Genomic DNA, 22,506 nt, shown 5'->3' with positions numbered 1-22,506 from the left:
AAATACGCCTTGCTTGCCTGCCTAAACCTAATGACCAAATGGCAGGGAACCTAGACCAAAATAGAACTTGGCTCTCAACATGGCATCCTTCAGCCAAGAATGTCATCTTGTCATCTTTATAAGTCAGCCCCAGTCCTCTTAGAGCTCAGGTAATCTCACCTTTTGGAAGGGTATTGGCTCCCTTTCTATCCCTCTCTCTGTTTATCTCTATACCCTTCTCTCTGTGTTCATCTGCTAGTATACAAAAGTGCAAGCTTCTCGCTGTCACCTTCCTAGACCACAAAGGCTGTTGAAATTTGCTTTCCAGACACTAGCAGAGTCAGAGACCAGTGCACTCAATGGACCACAGACTGCCTTCCAGAGAGCTCCACAAACCACTTTGGCCCATCATGTGAGTGCCAGCCTTTCGGTGGAGTCGGCTGCAAGCCAGGGAAAGTTCTCTGAAATTCACCCAATGAGGCATAAGGTGGCAACAGAATTATTTCATATGTTCCTATCAATAAATAGTATTATATATATATATATATATATATATATATATATATATATATGTGTGTGTGTGTGTGTGTGTGTTCACTGAAGAATTATTGATTTTATCTCATATCCTAAAAGGCTAATGAAAGCAAAAGACAGGGGGAGAGGTCTTCCATCTGCTGGTTTACTCCCCACATGACCAGAATGGATGGAACTGGGTTGATCTGAAGCCAGGAGCCAGGAGCTTCTTCTGGGTCTCCCACGTGGGTACAGGGGCCCAAGATCTCAGGCCATCGTCTGCTGCTTTCCCAGGCCATTAGCAAAGAGCTGGATCAGAAGAAGAACAGCTGGGACACGAACTGGCAACCATATGAGATACTGATGCCACAGGAATTAACCCATTACGCCACAGCACTGGCCCTGCAAAACAACTGTTACTAAGAAAACATCCAAGTATTTAGCCTAATATTGCTTAACCTGACACAGTGCTGGTTTGGATTTGGGGTATAAAATCTGCCTGTTGACTCCTTGGGAGACCACTTGAGCTAAGATTGCCTGTACCAAACACTGCCCCCTACTGGTGTATGGTCTCAATGCTTTAGTGAAAGGGCTTTGCTGAACGAACAATACATGAGTAAGCTTCCCCTTCCCCCTCTCCCTGGGAGGAGTCTGTTAGTGAGGGATTTAGACAGTCTACATCTTATGTATGCTTGGAGGAGAATGACTGTGGTTACCCTTGAGAAATACCTCCAGCCTCTCCCCCCTATCACCACCACCACACACACACACACAGAATGCCTTTCAGAACTCTGCTCTGGGTTCATATAATGAAAATGACCCCAGCCTAGCAAACATAATAATGCATTTGTGGCCAGACTCAACGGTGTCAAAACTCCACTTGTGAGTAAGCACCTGTAGAAGGTCAGGATGCAGGCCGTCCTAGTACCCTGGCCGCCTCTGTCCAGAGATAGGAATTGTGCAGGTGAACAGTAGGATAGAGGTCAGCGTGCTGCAGATAGCAATTACCCACACTTCAATATTCTTTCCTTAGGCAAAATAAAGAATTGTCTAATCTTTCTGCAGAATACATGTTACGAAACCCTGGCATCATTTAGGTCATATGGTCATGAACCATTTCTTGCTTCTCAACCTCTTTTTCTGAAATGAGGGCATCTGGGCTGGGTCGCTTCTCTCAGATCTGGATTCACACTCACACTCTGAAGTGTAAGAGCTCTCCCTCCCTGAATGCCAGCCAGCACAGTCCCTCCCAGCCATGCCACCCTGGACACTTGATCACTTGATGAGGCTTCCTAACCCACAGAGCAGGGAAAGCTGACTGGCTACAGACAGAGTCATGTGGCTTCCAAGTCTATAGAATGAATGAAACAGACACCAGGTTTCTGTTTCACAACCACCAGTAAACACGGTTCTGAAAGGGACCCCAGCCACACTACAGTCTCAGAAAAGAAGGCTACAAGTCACCATTTATTACATACTACTTTTTTAAAAAAGATTTATTTATTTATTTGACAGGTAGAGTTACAGACGGTAAGAAAGAGAGACAGAGAGAAAGGTCTTCCTTCCGTTGGTTCACTCCCCAAATGGCCCCAACAGCTGGCGCTGTGCTGATCCGAAGCCAGGAGCCAGGTGCTTCCCCCTGGTCTCCCATGCGGGTGCAGGGCCCAAGCACTTGGGCCATCCTCCACTACCTTCCCAGGCCAAAACAGAGAGCTGGACTGGAAGAGGAGCAGCTGGGACTAGAACCCGGTGCCCATATGGGATGCTGGCACCGCAGGCGGAGGATTAACCTAGTGCGCCACTGCGCCGGCCCCCTACATACTACTTTTATTGGCATTTTATCAAGCATTTTTCTAAGAGTTATTTAGACATGAACTCTTTTCTCTCAAGAACACACAATCGGAACCATATTAGCATAGAAATTTATTCGAAAACTATTGATTGAGTTCCCGCTGTGAGCCAGGTGTGGAGCGTTGTACTGAGGATGCAGAGGTGACCCTGTTACAGCCTCTCTCTCTGGGCTTAGAATACAGAGGTGAGAACAGCAAAGGAGGCGGACGATGGCAATACTACAGCGTCATTTTCTATCCTCTAGCTAAGGAAATCAGACTGCCCAGCACAACACCTGATGCAGAGCCAGGGACTCAGTAACTATATACTGGATAAAATAGGCAAACAGAAAGAATGACTAAGGGCTCAGAGATCAAGTAAAAGAAGCTGTGGGAAATGCATCTGAGGAGAACCTAAGCTAGACTGCAGGGAAACACTGTCCAAAGTGTTCATTTACACGATGACATGCGTCAAAGAATATGACGCTATGACCATGCTTATGGAGTGGGTTCTGGGTGCAAATCCCGTCAGTGCCACTCATGACCTGGGCAGTTCTAACTCTTCTGAACCTTAGTGTTCAAAGGCAGGTTTGAGGGACTAAACAAGAAATGAGCCCTGTCTGGAACAAAGGAGGCCCCCAATGCTAGCCCTTGGAAGAGTCGCAGGAAACAGAACCGCAATGTGGAAGGAGCTGATGCCCGAGCAGTAGGGTTCAGGCCACATGTGTCTTAAGGGGAGGATAGCAGCACTGGGCTTGAAATCATGATGCAGTCAGAGAGGGGTGCGGGGGCAGGTTCAACCCTGCTCAGACAAGGGCTGGGGGCAGAGGACTTATGGGAGTTTGTCTTCCTCTTCTAACCCGCCCCAGAAGCCTGTTTGTATTCAGCTTCTAGCTGCAGAGCCATGCGCCCTGCCTGTCCCTGTCACAGGACTGTATATGTGTACTTTTCCAGACAATCAGATAATCTTAGGGTCTTAAGATTTCACTGCTCAGTCGGATGCTCAAGAGAGACAAAGTGTCTGTGTCTACGACTTTCCTCGGAATTCTTACCTTGATTACCTTTCATTGCTTTTACCTAAATATCCACAAATACACCAGGTTCCTTTCTTCTGTCCTTCCCTCCACCTGAGACCCCTTCTTGCTGCATTCATATTGTCAGGCCATTTAAAATACACACACACACACACACACACCACCTGTTCTGTACTGGCTTCAGCTCTCTTAGGTGATGCAGTGGGTGGCCAGATTTGCTTATGCAGGGGGCGGGCGGTGCAGGGCGGATAAGGAGAGAAAGAAATGCTAGCAATTAACTTTGGGTTTGATTCTCAGTTCAGCATTGAGACAGAACACAGCAAAAAATGTCAAGCAAGAAATAATGATGTTTTAGTTTGTAAAGGATGAAATCTGGGGAGGGGGATTGGGCATTGGCAAAGCTTTTGACACCAGTTGGGTCACCCGCACCCTTGTCTGGAGCTCCCAGGTTCCAGCCTCATCTCTGCTTTCAATTCCAGTTTCCTGCTAATGCACATCTTGGGAGGCAGCAGATAATGGCTCACGTGCTTGTGTCCCTGCCACCTGCCTGAGAGACTCAGATTGTGTTCCCAACTCCTGGCTTCGGCCTGGCACTGCCCTGGTTGTTCTGGGTATTAGGGGAGTGAAGGAACAAATGCAAGATCTCTCTGTGTCTGTCTCATTCCTTGTCTCTCTCTCTGCCTTTAATTTTTTTTTAAAAAAGGAGCTACATCTCTTAAAAAAAAAATAGAGGAAGGGAGAACTAGAGGCATTTAAAATTCTGACGAGGAAGGGAAAATGATTGATTGAGCCTTTGAAACCATGCCAGGAACCAAGAGCCAGGGGTGGTGGCAGAGGGGATGGCCAGGTAGGACAATTGAAAGGGAAATCTGGCTCCTTCCAGCACAGCATGGAGCGGGGCTACAGAATTTGCTGCAGTGGGAGGTGGGGCCAGTCTGGCACAGTCTGTGGGTTTGAAAGGAGCTGGGCGGGTTGGAGAATGCCAGTCAGCCTTTGTAGTTCTCAATTCAGAGAGGGGGTGACAAACACTGGGCTTCAGGTCAGAAGCCTGGCTGGGGTGGCTTTTAGAGAAATTTTCCCTCTGCTACCAAACTCTTAAAATGTGCTCATCATTCCCTTGGCCTCCAATCACAGTACAAACACGTGTCCTGGAGGCCGGCCTCCAGCGCAGATCTCCGCAGTGGCACCTGTTGGCTGACTAATGGGGGTCCTTTCCCTTTCGTATCCCCTAGAAGCCGGAAACTGGGCTTGAACACAATATCTTTGCATATTTTCCTTCACCCTTCCTGCATGCTTGCATCTCCCAGAACCCTAGGGTTAATCCCCAGGACAACCTTGCTTTGAAAGAAAAAATGTGGTGATCCTACTTGAAGATGTGGCTCCGGGGGCCTCTGTCTGTCCTGCCCTAGCCAGACCCACACAGCCGGCTCAAGGAGATGGACCTTCAAAGAGAAAGCAGTAAGTTTTTGTTGTTGTTTGTTTTCAAGGCTTGGTTGCTCTCCAGAATTAGGGTCCCTGAAAGCATGGGGTATTTTTTTCCCTATCCTTTCTTCCCCCCACCCCTTTTCTTTGCCAGCAAAAATAAATAGCACCCCTTTCTCCTCCTGGGAGTGATTCAGAAAGCAATTAAATGCAAAAGTGTTTCTTCATTCCTGCTTGTATCCTAGGTTAAAGATATCTGAGGTTGATCTGTATGTGCCTATTCTCAACACTGTAATATTTTCAAACATATCTGCGTTTGTTACAATAATTCGTACTGATGCTTCTGCTCCGGAACAGACACTGTGTGACTGCTCAGAGGATTGTCAGAGGCAGGATTTGTCCCAGGGCTTGCAAGAATGTCTGCTTTGGGGCTTTTTGTGCGTACTGCCGCTCCTCAAAGGCAGGATAGAAAGACTTTGAAGGAGGGTGTGGTCGGGCTGATTCAGCTTCCTTCCCGGCCCATCTCTGACTCCTTCCTCCTGCTCCTCCCTCTCCCAGCCAGTCAGATCCAACCTGAGCCTGCTGCCGACGAAACGCCATCCATCGTGCTGTTCCCATACAGCCTGGGTTAGACTCTGTCAGGTAGGAGACTACGCCCCATCATCAACTCATTATGTTTGTGAGCTCAGCGTATTTTTAAACCAGACAATAACATCTCTTCTCTCAGCTTCTCCCATCCTGGGATTGGCTCAGGTAATAATAGCACTAATAATAATAATAATTAATAAGACTGCTGTGAGAAGCTCTTTGCATATTTCTTCTTCTGAGACTTACAGATGTTAGCTAACGCATTTTCACCACACTCCATCCTAGGAAGGTAAATAGTCTTGACTGTGCTGGTCGATACATACGTGTATGCTAAGAACAGCCAAACTGTTCACTTATCTATCATGGTTCACTCGATAGAGTAGCTGGTATTTTTAAAACACCCATCATGGATATAACAATTAGAGATATGCTTTTGTTAACAAAGCCACTACCCACTTCTAGCGTACCCTTGGGTACCAAATAATTACCCAGTTTGTGTGGTTATCTAGCTCACTAATTACCCACAGAAATTGGGGTCAGGTGTTAACTGCTTGAAATAAGTATCCTCCAAAGACATCACTGAGTTGTATAGAGAAAATGATGTGTTCATAGCAAAACTTTGAGAAGTCAGATATTTGTGTATCTCTGTAAGCAGAGTGAATGGAGACAAGAATAAATTAGCTTAGCATGCCAAAATCATGCTGAACTATTGTTGCAAATTCAGAGAGATTTAGGAGAGTCTTGGGAAATCTCATTCTCTATTTGCTTTTCCTCGTGGAAGATGGGTACAGCGACAAGATTCTCGTAAACCAGGCTTCACATCCAAGTACACTAAGACAATTGATGATTCTGGTGAGGGATGATTCATTTTGGTGTTACAGGGAGGCACCCAGTGAGTCAAAGACTTTTTTTTGACAGCTCCACCCTTTATGATTATTATAGCATGTTTCTTTTTCTCCAGCAGTCTAGTGCAAACACCCTGTTAGCGAAATCGCAGAAGATCCTAACCCAGTCACCAGCTCCTGGCAACTGTCCCTGCTGTCCTCCCTTCTCTTCCTTATCCCCCCTCTCTGTATCTTCTTGCCTGCGCATCTCCTTACCCTGCTCCTGGGCCTCCAGCAGTGCTTCTGCAGTCTCACAGGCAAAGACAAAGCACCATATATGTCAGAACTGAGCACAAAGACGCCACCTTTCAAAAACACTGGCTTGGAGGAGACCTGTGTCATCAGATACCTTCCTTGCTATTTACGGAAGCCCGCATCCTATTTCTCACATATTTCCTGCATGCTTGGCACCAGGAAAATTGGGTTAAGATGGCAATATACCCACTATGTGTACAGATAGGTAGAGACCCTCATGTGGAGGAGGCTATGTGAATAGATAGGTAGAGACCCTCATTTGTGGGAGACACCTGCTCTCAAGCATCCTTGTGTTGAGAGCTTTTAACATGGGTGCCAGCAGAAACCATAGGAGACACTCCCTTAGTAACCCAGGATGGCTTTCTTTTTTTCTGGTGCCTCTTTGTGTGTGTGTGTGTGTGTGTGTGTGTGAGAGAGAGAGAGAGAGAGAGAGAGAGAGAGAGAGAGAGATCTGACAGGTTACTTACCATTATCGAGAGACTTTGTGCTGATCAATGAAATACATATGTGTCTGATGGACCCTGGAGGAGGAAAATGCTTCAGGAAACAGCGAAAATGTCTGCAGTGGAAGCAGAGGTGGGATGAGCTGCAGTGACTGATGAGTTCCTTTCAAAATCCAAGGGAACATAAGCGGTGAATCAGTACAGATTGCAAATACAGTCAACGAGTGCAACCTAGCCATTGCAAGGCAAGGAGACTTTTAGCATTGTAGTCATTCCATGCCCAGAGGGTCTGTGGATCTTAAATGTGGCTATGACTCGCTGCTCTTTTATCTGTCTAAATTTTGATTTCAAAGAAATGTTTGGGCATTGTTGACTTTCTGTTCATAAAGAAAACTCACCAGGGTTTGCATGCATCACCTGCATGCATACCTGTGTGCGTGTGTGTGTGTGTGTGTGTTTGAAATTCCCACAGGATGCGAAACAATTAGGCAGAGAACTATGCTGTGATCTCTCTTCTTCACCCCCTCCCCCCTTTTTTTCTTTTCCTTTTAGAAAACGTGATACCTGGTCTCGGGGTCTAGCAGGCCGAGGATTTTTTCCTATGTATATAATACAATGCCTGGCCTTCCCCCTGACCTGCCAGGGGTATTTTTGGTCTCATTAGTAGTCAGGGAGATGCTTTAGTGCATCCGGTGCTTGGAGTCGGGGATGAGACACGCTAAACAGAGCGAGGGAGCAAGCGCGAGAGGATATTAGAAGAGAGGCTTGTCTCCAAGATATGGAAGGAAGTGAGAAATGACAAGGCTGTGAGCTTTGTATGGAGGAGCCTGGCAGGGCGGGGGAGCGGCGAGCAGAGCCAAGTGATTCTCAGAATAGGGGGGAAGCCATAGAAGAGCTAAAGGTGATTAGAAGGGGATATCGATTCCTTATTCTGCCAGAGATTTCAGCAGGCATGCGAGGAATCTGCACGATGGTTGGCAAAAGGAGACCCGTTGCCTCCTGTAACCAGACACTCTGGCTTTCCAGGAGCCCAGGGAGAGAGCCGAGAAGAAAGGGGGCACTGTGGTCTAGGAGAATTCAACTTGTCGCTGATTTGTGCCTGACGCCTGCTGTCCGTCAGCAGCCTCCCTTACAATCTTTTTTGCTCTCCCCCCCACCCCCTTTTTTCCTTGCCTTCTCCTTCTTCACTGAAGCCTAGGGGAGCCAGTAAAGATTAAATGTGCTTTCTCAAAGGCAGCCACTTCACGCTGCTATGTCGCAAGGGCCATTATTAGTATTATTTTTAATAGTAAAAGAAAGGAGCGAGAGACACACTGAGAGAATCTAGGGACGATGACGGACTAGCGTTTCCGAGACGAAAAGGCAAGGGGAAGGTAGAGAAAAAGGAGAGACCCCGAGCTGATCGGAGGATTGTGCGTGAGAAGAACCTGCCGAGGTGAGAAAAAAAAAAGTTGTCTTGAAGGTGTTGGGGCGGGGGGTTGCCAAACAGGCACTGTACAGGAGGAAAAAGGACATAATTTAGCTGTCTTGCTGGCAGGATTCTGTTTTCCAGCGGGGGGAGTGGGACGGCTCTGGCTGTTTTTAGTTGCCTATGGAAATATCTAAAAAAACAGATACATATATTTAGCTTTTCTCGCAAGTACCCGCGGCCCCCTCCAGTGCCTTCTGCACTAGGGTTGCTTTGTCATTCTCTTTAAGCAGTCAGCCATCTACCTTGCTCAGGCCTGGGGGAAAAAAAAAAAAGACCAAAAAAAGAGAAAGAAAAAGAGGAAGAAAAAAAAATTTTTAAAGCCGTCTTCCCCTCGGCTCCCCCTCCCTGCCGTTGCATTTTTGAAGGCGGCACAGGAAAGTCCAGCCTCCTGCAGTCGGAGGGGGCACGCGAGCACCTCTCAGGTACAGAGCAGTGGCTGTCTGTGACGATGGAGGGGAATAGTGCTCCGGATTCCTCTGAAATGTCTGCCGAGGGCTTCAAAGGATCCGCAGCGGGAGGTGGGGGCCGTAGCTCCCGAAGCGCAGCCACCCCTGCCCGCTCTGCGTCTACCAAATGACAGCCTGGTGCTCGCCCTGGGTGATTTGGCCTTGGTTTCAGCCAAGCAGCTGATGCAGAGGGGGGCCCCTTTTGCAGGACTGAGAGCGTGCACGCTAAAGAAAGAAGAAGAAGAAAAAAATTTTTTTAACAAAGCAGCTCTGGGGAGATTTCTCTCTCTTTTTTTTTTTATTTTAAAATTTTTAACTGAATATTTTCCAAATGTGATCAGTCCCAGCCCCTCCCTCGACTCCCACCCAACTGCCTCTTTTTTTTCTCTCTCGTCAAAGCATGAGCTACAGAGTTACAGTCTTAGAGTCGGTGTATGGCTTCCTGCCCCCGCCTCTCCCTCCCCACCCCTGCTCTCCGTGCCTGTGGAAACACCTCGCCCAGCCGAGCGCGCGGCTGCGCGCTCACACTCCCCCCCACCCGCTCGGGATGGTGCCACCGGAGGCTGTGCAGCCCGGCTCCACTTCGGATGGGTGAGTTCAAAACGCTCTTCGCATTTACACTTTTGCAGCCTCCGAGTCCTCCTTCTTGGTCTTCTCCTTGGAAAAAGCCGATTTCTCTGATTTTTTTTTTGCATGTGGCATGCCTGCCCTGGGAGAAAGAGATGCTTCATGCTTCGTGTTTTCTTTTCAGTCGTTTGTGCTAGTTGTACTTCCAAGCTTTGAAGAGACCTTGAATCCTTGCTGCAGAACGTGGTTTTAAAAACACCAACGCTTCTGGGTCTATTCATATTATTTTCCATTTGAGTAAACTCTGGGGCCCCAAAGCTTGAAAGAGTTTTCTCTGATACGCTGACAATTGTATGTCCAGGTATGTATATGTGCTCTCGGCGGCGGTGCACGCGCGCGTGCCCAGATTCTATTTCCCTGGGGTCTGTATTTTGTGAAGGAAGCACACCTGGAGAGTGAGGAAAATCCCTACCACCTGTTTGGGGCATTTTAGTCACAACCCTGGAACAGAAATTGCCTGTCATTCTTGTTTTGCTTTGTTCTGTCTCAAGAAAGAAAGATTTCTTGCGCTCCTCTCAGTCCCTGAGACCCTAACTTGTGATGTTTACCGTTTAAATCCACGGGTTAGGCTCTTGGGAGCTGCGAGTCGTGCCTTTGCATCTTGGAAATTTGGCGGAACTTTTTTTTTCCCCTTTAAAGCAAAAACAAAAGAAAAGAAAGTTTGCGTGGAATAATTGAGGACACCTCTGAGGTTTTCATTGTTAGATGCAATCAGGTGACCTAAGAGTGACAGCTCCGGGATTTCTGCTAAAGCAGGTATCTATCCTGTTCGAACCGCGTGCTGGCTGCTGTGTGTGTGTCTGTATATTCTCGATGCCTGAGGCGTGCGGAACTCATCTACACGGTCGATTCCTTGAGAGCAACACGCAGTACTATTCGAGCGTAACAAGAACAGCTCAGTACCTGGTGCTTGACCTCAGAACATCTCAGCTGAAGTCCCAGCATGCCCCATGCCTCCAACTTTTAAACTCGACAGTTAATCTTAAAAGTGTGCCCAATTAAAATGGTCATGTGCATATATTATGTATTCAGTGCTTACACGTGTGTCTCATATGTGGCTAGACGGTGGACAGAGACACAGATAGGGGCAAACCCATAGATTGGGCTCAAATATTAATAAATAGGTTAGAAATTCTCTTCTTGCTGTTCTAGACAAAGGATGGAATTTATGGTGTTAACAAAGATTACATTCATATTGCCTTGCAAGATTTAAAAAAAATTCAAGGAGGGATCGCGCCTCCTTGCTTGATGCCTTTTTAAAAATGATACATTTGATGATTTTTAAAGTAATAGGAATCAGAAATATATTTTCTAAATATACAAAATAAAAAAAAAAAAAACAGCAGCACCTAGCCAATTCTTGTCTTCTTTAGGAGTGATTAATTCCTATTATGCTTCATTTAAAAACTGAAAAAGAACTGATCAGGATTTAAATTCAATCCAACAAAGTTATTTATAACGCCAAATGGTGCATTTAAAATTATTCTCTCTAAAGGTGATTGTTCGCATTGCCTAGTTTGTAGTTTTCTAGCCATAACTTTTTGTAATAGAATCATTTCAGTAATTTAGGTCTGTCTGGTAGTTGGAGAAGGGAAACAGTAACTTACCTTTCCTTTGTTGTGAAAAATTCCAGGATATAATTTCATTTCAACAATGTTAGAATTCATGGATCAACATTTCTCTTCTATTTTTGGAAAAGACCTAAATCAAACCTGACTCCAAATGCTTTCGTCTATCTAAAGCCTTTATATTGGCTGTAAAATCGTTTTATACAGTGGTTGGGAAGGTTAAGGCAACTGTTCTTTTCCTGTTGTTTTTGCAAGTGTTTATTGCAATTTTACTCATTGATTCCAAATCGCAGTCAAGAAACCATTTTGTATCAGCAAACGGAATTGAGAAGAACTGTGCAACAATTGCACCATGTCTTTTGTTGAAACCTCTTGTGCAGTTGGAATATTTAAACATTACTTTCCATCCTTTCATAGTCCGAATGTGCTTCAAAGAAAAGAGTTATTTGGTTTTCCGAGTCATCTTCAGCTTATGTGCAGTGGGTTAATGATTTCACCCATCTGATGTGTATGCATGGGTATTTGGAAATTATGACAAGGCATCTATTTAACTTATGAAACTATATTACCTCACAATTCATATCAAATATTTGCAAAGCATTTGGTGATGTTTGAAGTCAAAACGTTATCTGCAGTTTATTCTTTGAAAGTGTATCCATGGATCAATGATGCAAACATGCTAGATGTAATTCTTCTGTGATTTGAAATGATAACAAGATAGTAATTTAATACAAGTGTTTTGGTTTGTGTTCCAAGGCACTCTTTGGTGGTTTTTTTTTTTTTTTTTACATGTTTTCAAGTGGATTGCTCATGTTCCTAGGTTGCTATCATACAATTGATCATCCAGGCATTTAGGAGCGTGTACGACACACAGGGGTCTACATTGCAGCAGGCAACTGCTCCCGTGTGGAGAAGGGCAGGTTTCTCAACACCCCTTCTTCCTCACGGAGCCCATCAGTGAAGTTCAGTGAAATGAATAACATAATTGGTGGTTGGTTCAATCACTCCCAGTCTAGACTAGCCCGGACGCATCAATTAGAGGGGGTTGTCTTTTAAAGGGAGAGTGCAACCGAAACAAGCAAGGCATTATTGATACTGGTCTTTAAAAGTGCAAATCCAGCTTGGCAGATAAAAAAAAAAAATAAGGCGGGGAATTGGGGTGGGGGTTCTTTAGGGGAAGAAAAGAGAAAGAAATGGACTGGAGCTTGCGAACACAGAAGGACAGGAAGCTTGAGAGAAAAGGATGGATAATGAGTGAAATGAAAAGCAGCACCTCCTTGGAACACAGAACACACAGTTACAATTCAGTTCACAGCGCGCACTGGCTCACCGTCTTTTTAACTAGATTCTCCCCCCACCTCCTTTTTTTAATTCCTTTTTTTTTTTTTTTTTGCCTCTGTTTCCAAAGAAATGCTAGCTCAAAACCAATGTAGTTGGAAATTTAACAGCTCTAGGAAGCTCTAGTGAGAATAAAGCCAAGTAAAACGAACCAGCTAAAAATTCCTTTTGCGACATGTTTTCCCCTAAAGAAAAATACAGATGTTTATTTTCAAGTCTCTAATTCCACCATTTTTCAAAAAAATGAAGCGCATAAATGAACAGTATTCATTTTCAACGTAGCACCTGGGATCTAATTTTATAGGGTAAGACAGCTTTAGGTAAAGAGCTCAGAGTTTTCCTCTGAAAACTGTAAAATTATGAAGAATATAACAAAAGGCTTCGGTGATTTCATAGGGTGTTTTTTGATGGAAAAAAGACAGATGATTTAGACAGCGTGAGGAACATATCAAGCCCCAGGGAAAGAAAATGTTTGATTGGTATTAATTAAAACACTGCTAATATATTCTAATAAAATCAAATTTAACATTCTAAACTAATCCGCCTGGTATGTCAAAGGAAAAGAAAAGTATTATCTTATTTGCATCTCTGCAATCCAAATGCACTTGCTCATTCAGCAGAATTAATTTTTATCACTAGCCTGTTTAATCTCTTCACAGATTTAGTCAAACTTATTCTTTCAAACTAAAAAGGAGCAGGGTGGGGACTCCATGCAAAGTGTTGGGAAGAGGAGCGACTGCATTTAGGCGTTTAGTCCTGGCCTTTTTTTTTTTTTTTTTTTTTTTTTTACGGTGTTCTTTTCTGTTCCTTCGCTGTAATGCGGTGTGGAGGAGAACGGTGAGGCGCCTCCACGGCAAGAATCCGGAATAGCTCCTTTTCCCTCTTTCTCTCCTTCTACCTGCTGGGTCATTTAAGAATTTCGGTTGCCAGATTGTACGAGTGGCATTGATTTACATGGCTGGTGTTGGTCTGCTGATTAATATCTAATTTCTTTTTCTAATTTCAGAATCTGCTTTATTGCAAATTCCTAATGAAACAGACATCTCAGCCCAAACCTGTTACCTTTTCTCAGTGATTTTCATCCATAGTCCTGAGAGAAAATCGGGGAGCGCATGTGAAATTGTATTCACTAAGAACTGAGTTCTTTGTTCTGTTTTTGAGCCAAAACTTCTGCGGGAAATTTTCATACTTTTATGAAACAGCAAGTTTTATGCTCTTTATTGTTAAACTCTTACAACTGATAAAATGATCCCCAAGTGATTTTATGACCAAAATGCTTCTCCCCTCATTAGTCTACCATGACTGTAATAGCACATGGAAAGATAGGCCTAATGCAAGAAATGAATGGGCCCTAACTATCATGGACCAGATTTGTGTGTTTCTAAAGCGAAGAATTCTGCACACTGTCAAGGAGACGTAAACTACTGTCTAAACTACTGATGCTGCTGCCTTTTTGCTCTGTTGCCTTTTCAAGTCTTCAGCGTAAAAGAGCAATCGCAGTTCGGTTTCACATGTATTGTTCTATAATCCAGGCAATAAATGCTAATTAGTAATGCTCAAGGATCCGACCATTCAGGGTAATTATCATAATTTACTTCTTCCTTGTTAAAGGCATTCCTTGCTGATTTAAAAAAAAATTAAATTGTCGTTTTACCATTGCACTGCAGTGGAAATGCACTGGGGAGATGTTCAAGGTATAGCAAAACTGTTGTGGCTGCATTCAGAGTCACCAACATGTGCCTCTTAGCTTATTCCAAATGGAATTGCAACTTAATCTCCAAAAAGAAATTCATGTAAATGCATAAAGTTTTGCGTGTGTGCCAGGAATGTATGATTTTATTTTACAAACCTCACAGCTCCTCCTTCTCGGCCCATCCCCTCTCTGAAACCACTTACTGAGCAGAACAAAGGAAACTGCTAACTATAGAGGCATCATTAAGTATGAACAGCAACAGCATGATAAAGCATGTGATATGACAACATATTTCATTCCACAAAAGTGTAGATAATTAAATAATTCAATAGTAACCCTGACTAATTAGCAAAAAGATCTTAAAGGCAGAATCAAGAAAATGGAGCCAATCAACTTGAATAATATGCCTCATTCTCCAAGATCACCAATATATTTTTGTTATTTGATGATTGATTGATTCATGCAGAATGATGGGGACAAAAGCCCATTTCTCAAAGCAGAGCTTTGAGGTAGAGTCCTCTGTAGGACAAATTAATCAGCTATTTTGGAAGGGCTGAGTTGAATGCAGGGTTTTCTGCATTCAATCAAAGGTGTAATCTGCTATTCTGAGGCACATTTCTCTTTATCGGTTGATCTAAAAAGATTATCGATCCTTAACTCATCTTTTCATACCATTGCTTCAGAGTATATGTGTAGCCTGCCCCATATTTTCAATAGAGGCAATATTTAAGTTTGTTTCTTGTTGCTTGAGGCAAATAAGTGTCACATGTATAGAAGAACCAGAATGCTGGATATTATAGATGGTGGGACCCTCCCCCTTCCTTTATCAAGGTAATATTCCCAATGTTCATTGTTCATTGGTCCTTTAAGAGAGAGCTTCAGCTTTGACTTGAGGGTTGTAAGCACATTAAGGGGAATAATTCCCTTTGGATACCATACAGAAGGAGCCACCTGCAAAATGTTGATGCTGTTATTGAAGTCTCAAGTGGAATCAGCTTTCAAAAAATTAGATATTAGATACATCCGATATAATTTGCAATGTGTAATTATACTAATGTGCATATAGTTGTGTGTTGCTTTACATGTTGCCTACTTGAGTTTCTCCCCTCCTCCCCTTGAGCATTTCTCATCATTTGAAATGACTCCTGAATAGAATGTTTTTTAAAGTCAGCTTAATTTTAAAAAAACTTCTCATTAATTACTATAAAAATAAAGAAAACTTTATGGTCTATGTTTGTATGCAAAAATGAATTTATAGGACCTCAATGTTAGAAATTAATGACCTCAAAAAGATTTATCATTGCGGACAGTGGCATTATTTGTAAAATATTTGATACTCTTTATTGATTTGCGCCTCATCCTGACTTTGGACAACATGAAGTAATGCAGAATGTCAGAATAGTAAATCTTACTCATAAGAAATCCATTTCCTTTGTTAGAATAATGAGATAAAATGCCAGAGAAATGACCTCAGGCAGAGATCATAATTGTAATTTAACCAAAGTGATCAAAATAAGATCAATAATAAACAATTTCTTTTATTTTCCCCTTCATTTTGTATGGCACATGATGCATACTGAAATTCGACTTTAGGTCATTTAGGCATGAACACACCTTCCTTTTTGTTGTCTCAGCTTAACACCACAAATCTACTGATGGCCCCACCAGAGCATAGCTGACCCTCCAAGCAGCTGACCCCTGAAGATCTAACTATTAAGAAACAACCCATGCAGAGTCACTTCGAGTTGATTGGTCAGCCTGATACTTAACCATGTCAGTAGTTGAAGAAGCTCTTGATGTAAATTCACAGAATCATTATCATCAGCTCACAGAGGGACTCTGAGCAAGGCGGTACAAAGGTTCCAAGTTATGCTCATGTATTTGGGAAACAGAAAGAATACCAAGGGAGGTTCTTGTTGAGAAGATGCAAGATACTATCTATATATTCCAATTAAGTAGGCATGGGGACCCCAAAAAACTGATTTGTAAAATGTTTGATCATAATAGACACTTAGAATATGGTCATTTACATATTTATATTATTCATTCCTCAACATGCATTTTAATGTCGCAATCAGTGTTACAAAACAGACATTTTACATGGGCTATACCTATGCAGCACCAAGGCAGTATGTTAGTAAGCTTTTTGCCTGCCCATGTATTTAAGGACTCTCCAATAATAGTGATCTGAATGAGTCTCAGAGAACAATGATGTGGAACACCCTTAATACAATCACATTTTAATTTATTCACAAATGAGTCTTACACATATGGATCAAAAACATAACACCCCATCCTCTTATCAAATGTTCAGAAAGTCATCAATTCTTTAATCTGTGAGATGTACATTTAATTACTCATCCAGCATCAATTTTTGCATATTTGATTAGAACAGAGAACTAACAATCTTTAGCACTATGTTATTTTATGGGTTAAAGAAAAAAATATAATATACATGCCATCCAGACAGCCAACACCCTCAGCGTGTCCAAAGCACTGTGATATGCCCTAGTATATCCCTGTTGGTGTGCCTAACTCATTATGCATCTTCATTAGCTAAGCAGAATAAAGAGGATGATAATAAAGACTTCAGTTAATGAAAATCTGCCTGCAAAGTTTACTTCATTCACAATAATGTTTGTAACATAAAAGAGCAACATTTATCCAACTCTTCTCGGATATCCTTATCTGTAAAATGAGTTGATTGGAGTCGTTGGGCTCTAAAATCTTCTCCAGCTCTAAGGATTTTTGAAGCTTTTCAAAAGTGTGGAGGCAGAGGAGCAGCTCCAGGACCCATGATCCGGAGTCTATTTGTGCTCACAGTTGCCCTTCAGTGTTATATTTGCTTCCACCTCCACGTTCTGTATTTACTAACATACTTTGCCTCGATGCTAAAATAGTGAAGACTGGAGTTCATTTTCAGGAAGGGGCAGTGACAGAAAAGAACAACAGCTGAGGAATGAAAAAAGCTACACAGTGGGAGAAGCAAATTCTTGATGAGTTCTAAGTCCATTTCCTTCAGTGTTCACCGGAGAAACCCAGACAAGCACCTGCTGTTCTATTCTAAGACCATAGTCTCTGCTCCTTCTGCCTTTCATGTACTTTCTTATAATCACCCCCCATTGGATTGACACCGTTCAGTTTCATGTTTTCCCTTCACTTGATTCATTTGTCTCATGCTAATATTCCCTTCAGAAGCCTGTGACAGTTACATTAATACAACACACTTCCGAATTAAATCTGAACATGTTCAAAGCCACAAGGAAACTGCCCCACCCCATTGTCTACAACTCCGCATGTGGAATTCAGTGAACCTGGCCTCCATGTCTTTGAATACGCTCACAGTCTGCTTTTCCATTGTGCACACTCTGTCTCTCTACCTCTCCAACGTTTCAGAAACCTTTTTCTTTCTCTCTCTCCCTTCCTCTCCCTTCCTTTTTCTTTCTCTCCCTCTCTCCCTCTTCCCTTTCTTTCTCCCTTCCCTTCCCGCCCAAGCACCATTTGCCGTGTTCTGTGCCAGACACTGGAAATACAAAGATGTATACAAAGAATTGACAGTTTACACCTAACAATTCTGGTAGCTTCGTGTGCTCCTGCAGTACTAAGCAGTGAGATATAGCCTTTGGATTTATTTGCATGTGTCCTCGATTGTCCGGTGTTCTTTTGTTCTTTCCCCGTGTGTCCTGTTTCAGTAAGTTCCCTATGGGATAAACCTGAAGCTTCTCTTACAGAGCCTTTTCTCCCAGAGCGATCTCAGTGGTGCTCTCTCACAAACACTCGGGCAGCACCATGGCTTGATGGATTCTTGATCGAGACGAACAATGGGAAAACGCTACCGTTGGCTCACGATGCAGCATTCAGCTTGTGGTTAGAAATAGCGTGGTCCCCAAAGTATGGTTCCAGCTGCTTATTTTTCTGAGTCACTCGGATAACTTTCTATGATGTGTTCTCTTATTTTTTGAGTTATATTGATGTTCTTTCAGCTGCCCTCTTTTAGCCCCCTCCCCAGAAATTTCTCCCCAGTGAAAGGATGGAGACTACAGTGGCTGCTGTGTTGATGGACCCTCCAGCCAGCTATGACCTTGAAACAAAGAGAGTGCTCAGCTGAAGACGCCTCACCTGTCAAGCAGCCCACCCAAATGGTGCAGAAAAAGGCACTGATTCTCTCAGAATAAGAAGCCATCTTTTCAAGAAACCATTAAAAAAAAAAAACTTAATGACGTCATCTAGATGTCTAATGAGCCAAGAACATTCCCTCCCTTGCGTGTATTCCTCTGTTGGTATTCAAATTCATGTGACATTCAGTTTTTCCTAGTATTGATATGCTTATGAATACACTAGTTTTAAAATCTAAAGTTGCACAAATGTGTCCATGTTTTAGGGAACAAAATAGTGCTCCATGTTTGATCTTAAGAGTGACCTAAAGACTAAAAAATGCATTTGTACTAGCAAGATAGTCAGAGGCAATTCAAAGGGTAAAATAATAGTAGAACTCAGACTGGCATATAGAAATATCACATTATTCCACCTGACACCAGCCAGTCAACCATTCTTTTTATCAAGCAAGTTTGGTTCTGTGAGATGTAAGCAACTGCTTTTAAAGCACTTATATCCAGTTAGACAAAATTATATGACCTTTTAGAAAGATAAGTAATGGATCCTTTCAGTAGATGAGAAGAACAAAAATAGAACAAAATATGTAAACAACTTCTCAGAGGCAGTGACCATGAGTGGGAAAAACTGAGGAAAATATAAGACACCTCATAGGGTGTCAGACATTTAGAAAAATGGGAAGGAAGAGAGAAATAGACTCCTTTAGGTAAATGCAATGTTGTGAGCAAAGCCTAAGAGGACGAAATCCACACGGTGAGTGCAAGGGGTTATGAAAAAGCAGGTCCAGATGACCTAACCCTGGACATTCAAGACATCTCTCTTCCTGTACACATACTTCCCAAATCCTTCCCCGAATGTCACTTAGAATTTGAATCATATTTTCCACTAGATCAAGTGAAGGTAAACAGCAATGATATGGAGAATTTAGGATTTTTCTGTTAATCTGGAAGCAATTGGTATTTATTGAGTTCTCACTGTATGTTAAGTATTATGCATATTAACTTAAGCCTTATAACAACTGTTTAAAATAGGTATTATTATCCCTCATTTTACAAGAAAAATGATGTTGAACGAGATTGAGTAACTTGCCAATGTGCTATTTATGGGATTCACATTGTGATTGCCAAGTTCATGGTATAAAGGACTAAGTTACAGTATTGTGATCAACGCCACAATATTGCCACTTTTTCTATATATTCTGCAGTAAACAAATAGCTTTTTCATTTAATTATCACCTGAAATTTTTCAGTTTCTGCTTAAATTGCACTAAAGCAATTGAATGTATTTCCATGATAGAAAATGTAAAAATTTGGGGAGTAGGACTTTGTCATCATTTTAGACATTGTTGATGCTTTTTCATGAAATCTCAAAGTCCTTAAGAGAAAAAAGAAGACACTTTGTGTCACATATTGTAAGATCCATTTGTACAGACAAGATAAATCTTTAGTCAGTGAATTTAGAGTTGCCTTACAGGGAGCTCTCACATCTGGATGTGGGAGAGCAAGGACCAGAACCAACCCTCTAGTCCACTCTGTGGCTCTTACACTACTCTAACCTGCCTAAATGAAGCATGAACTTGAATTTGTTCAAAGGAAACATTCTGTTTTGGTAATCAGGGAGCATTGTGCCTAGTAGATTGCTTCAGTTCTGCACCTCTTTGGCATCCCACCTCAATGTGAAAATCTCTAGCCATGAGCCACCATCTTTAGATTCAGAAATTGTTAGTGATATATCACCAAAGAATACATAATGGACAAAGTTTTTGTGTACAATGTCTTCAGTGATTTTTTTTATGTTATTTGGAATTCTTAAATTTCACCTAAATAAATCAGATCTTCTAAAGAGCATCTTCGCCAGCTTTCCCTAAGCACAGAATATATTTGTAAGGGATTCTGCCTTAATGTTAACACATGATTGTTTCAATAGTGCATTAGATTTTTAAGCTATTAAGTCACTTGCTGTTATAATCCTCATGTAACTAGCTTAAGAATACTTCATCCATACAAAGCTAGAACTGAGGATAGTTCCCTATTTTAACCAGCTCCTTTGCATTGGGTTGGCATTTAGTGATGATTAACAAGGTGGCCAGTGGGATCTCTTAGAAGTTCAAAATGCAATTCTGTCTTGCAGAAGGTCAAGTAAGCTGGGTTTACTTCAGGGCAGACATCAGGACAAAAATGCTTTGACGTGCCTGAATATTTGATTGTTGTAAATTTTCTCTTCTATATCCAAGATTATCAGACTTAGATCTCTCCTTAGCTCTGGTTGTCTTGTTTTCAAAGTGGTGATTGTGGGCCATATTTTCACACAGTTCTCATTAAGGGAGTTCAAAAATAAACAGGATCCTTTTTTTTAAAGACTAATCAAGCAGAAAGTGTGACTTTGTTGATATTTTATGAGTCTGTGTCATTTGTCCCCATCTCCCAATAAAAGCAATGTTGCATCAACTGTGAATTTGTGTTGATTTCTTGGAAAAGTAGGCTCTCATAATTTGTCTTTACTAGTGTTTATCAAAGCTAAATTTCAGGTTCTTCATGGAGCAAATAGCCTAATACAGTAGACAAATTTAGTTTTAGACACAGTTTCTCAATGATTCCATGTTACTTTTAAGTAAATGGTGTTGTTATCTACCCAAGTCAGAAACCAAGAGGTGGCCCTTGTCCTTTTGGTTTCTACCTGTCATGACCAACTGCTCAAGTAATCATTTTGATTGATATTTCTTTCTGTTTTTCAAGCATGTTAAACTTTTCTCCATTTCCTCTGCTCCTATAGTAAAGACTGGACTATTCCATACGGACTATTGCATCCTATCTCCAGTTTTTCCCTCCACACTGCCAAGTGCCATTCAAGGAAACTACAAAAATGATCTCATCATTTCACATTTTCAAACTCTATACTGACTTTCCATTGCCCTTGAGATGATGCCCCAAGCCCTGCATATCCTCGCTCCTGGCTCCACAGTCTTCTCTGGACTCAGCAAGTCCCTCTCTCCTCCTGCTTCTCTAGGCTCTAGCTATTCATCTTTGCCTTTTCTTAATCTTCCTTTTCCATTCTGGGTTCTCATACACACTTACCTTCTGCCTAACGTTCTCTTTTGCTATTGCTTCCAAACTCCATCACTGTCCTTCATGGCTCATCCTAGAAGTCCTTTTCTCTTCAACGTCTTCACTCCAATAATCTGCCACACCAGGATTAGTGTCTCCTCATAGGAGCTATCACGGCATTCTGTGCCTACCTATTGGTAGCACTTACTGCCCATATCATGGTAACTTCTGTGTCAGTCTCTTCTAACTAAATATGAGATTCAACAGTTGTACTATTCAATAAGAAAGCCACTCATTGTATGTGACTATTTTAATTTAAATTAGTTATTCTTAAAATCAAATTAAAAATTCAGTTCCTCACTTGCTCTGACCAGATCTCAAATGCTCGGTTAGCCACATGGCCATCCAGTTGAACAGTACAGATACAGAATACTTTTTTCATTAATAAAGTTCTAATGAACAGTCCTGCTCTAGAAGATGAGTGCTGTGTTTTGTCAATTCATTGTCCAGGGGTATAGCCTTTCTAAACTGGGGTTTGTCATCTGAACCACGGAGCACAAAAACTTGACGTAAGTGATTATTTTCTGAATGATTCCAAAGATGATATATAATAAAAACTACATGTAAAGGAAGGAGGCTAATTTACTACATGTAAGGATGCCCACAGCATTAGTGTTCATTTCTTGAATAAAACTTTGGTTGAAAAATTCTACAATAGTGTATCATAGTGTTTGGTACAATATAAGTACCTCCTAGATAACTGTTGAATGAATGACACATCTGTATACTGAAAAACAGCCCATTTTATTTATTTTTACCTGGTTGTGTAGAGTCACATAAGAGACATGTCTTTAGGTTGCTAAAGGCCTCTCTGCTCTATACGATATGATGATAGATAATTTCCTGATTTCCTTACTTTCATACCAAGGATAAATGAATTGTATCACTACAATAGGATTAGCTATTATTTTACTTTCCTTTGGTGTTTACACAGACAAGCAAAAAAGAGAACAGAACTCTTATTTGCTGAATGCAATCCAATTGAAAATATTAAAATAGATACTAGTTTTAATAAACCTTTTTTTCCCAAAGGGGAAACCTGTTGAAGTGAAATGGACACTATGAGAAACAGTGACTGGATCAGCTCTTGTCCTGACTGTTGGTGTACATGTAATACTTTATCCATTTTAGTATTTTTTTGTTTTGTTTTGTTCTAATACTATTGGTTGAATTCTGTAATTAACACACAATTATTCTTA

General features: G+C 42.0%; 1 long non-coding RNA gene across 1 annotated transcript; it reads left to right on the top strand.

Annotated features, from left to right (window-relative positions):
- Positions 1-7,872: 7,872 nt before the first annotated feature.
- Positions 7,873-20,650, top strand: LOC133763503 (uncharacterized). The gene is made up of 3 exons (XR_009866412.1): positions 7,873-8,382; positions 9,264-9,455; positions 13,404-20,650. It is a non-coding gene; the product is annotated as an uncharacterized LOC133763503 (long non-coding RNA).
- Positions 20,651-22,506: the final 1,856 nt, after the last annotated feature.

The sequence above is a fragment of the Lepus europaeus genome, chromosome 7 (genome assembly GCF_033115175.1).
Source record: "Lepus europaeus isolate LE1 chromosome 7, mLepTim1.pri, whole genome shotgun sequence".
Classification (NCBI taxonomy): Eukaryota; Metazoa; Chordata; class Mammalia; order Lagomorpha; family Leporidae; genus Lepus; species Lepus europaeus.
This window is presented reverse-complemented; position numbering and strand designations above follow the sequence as displayed.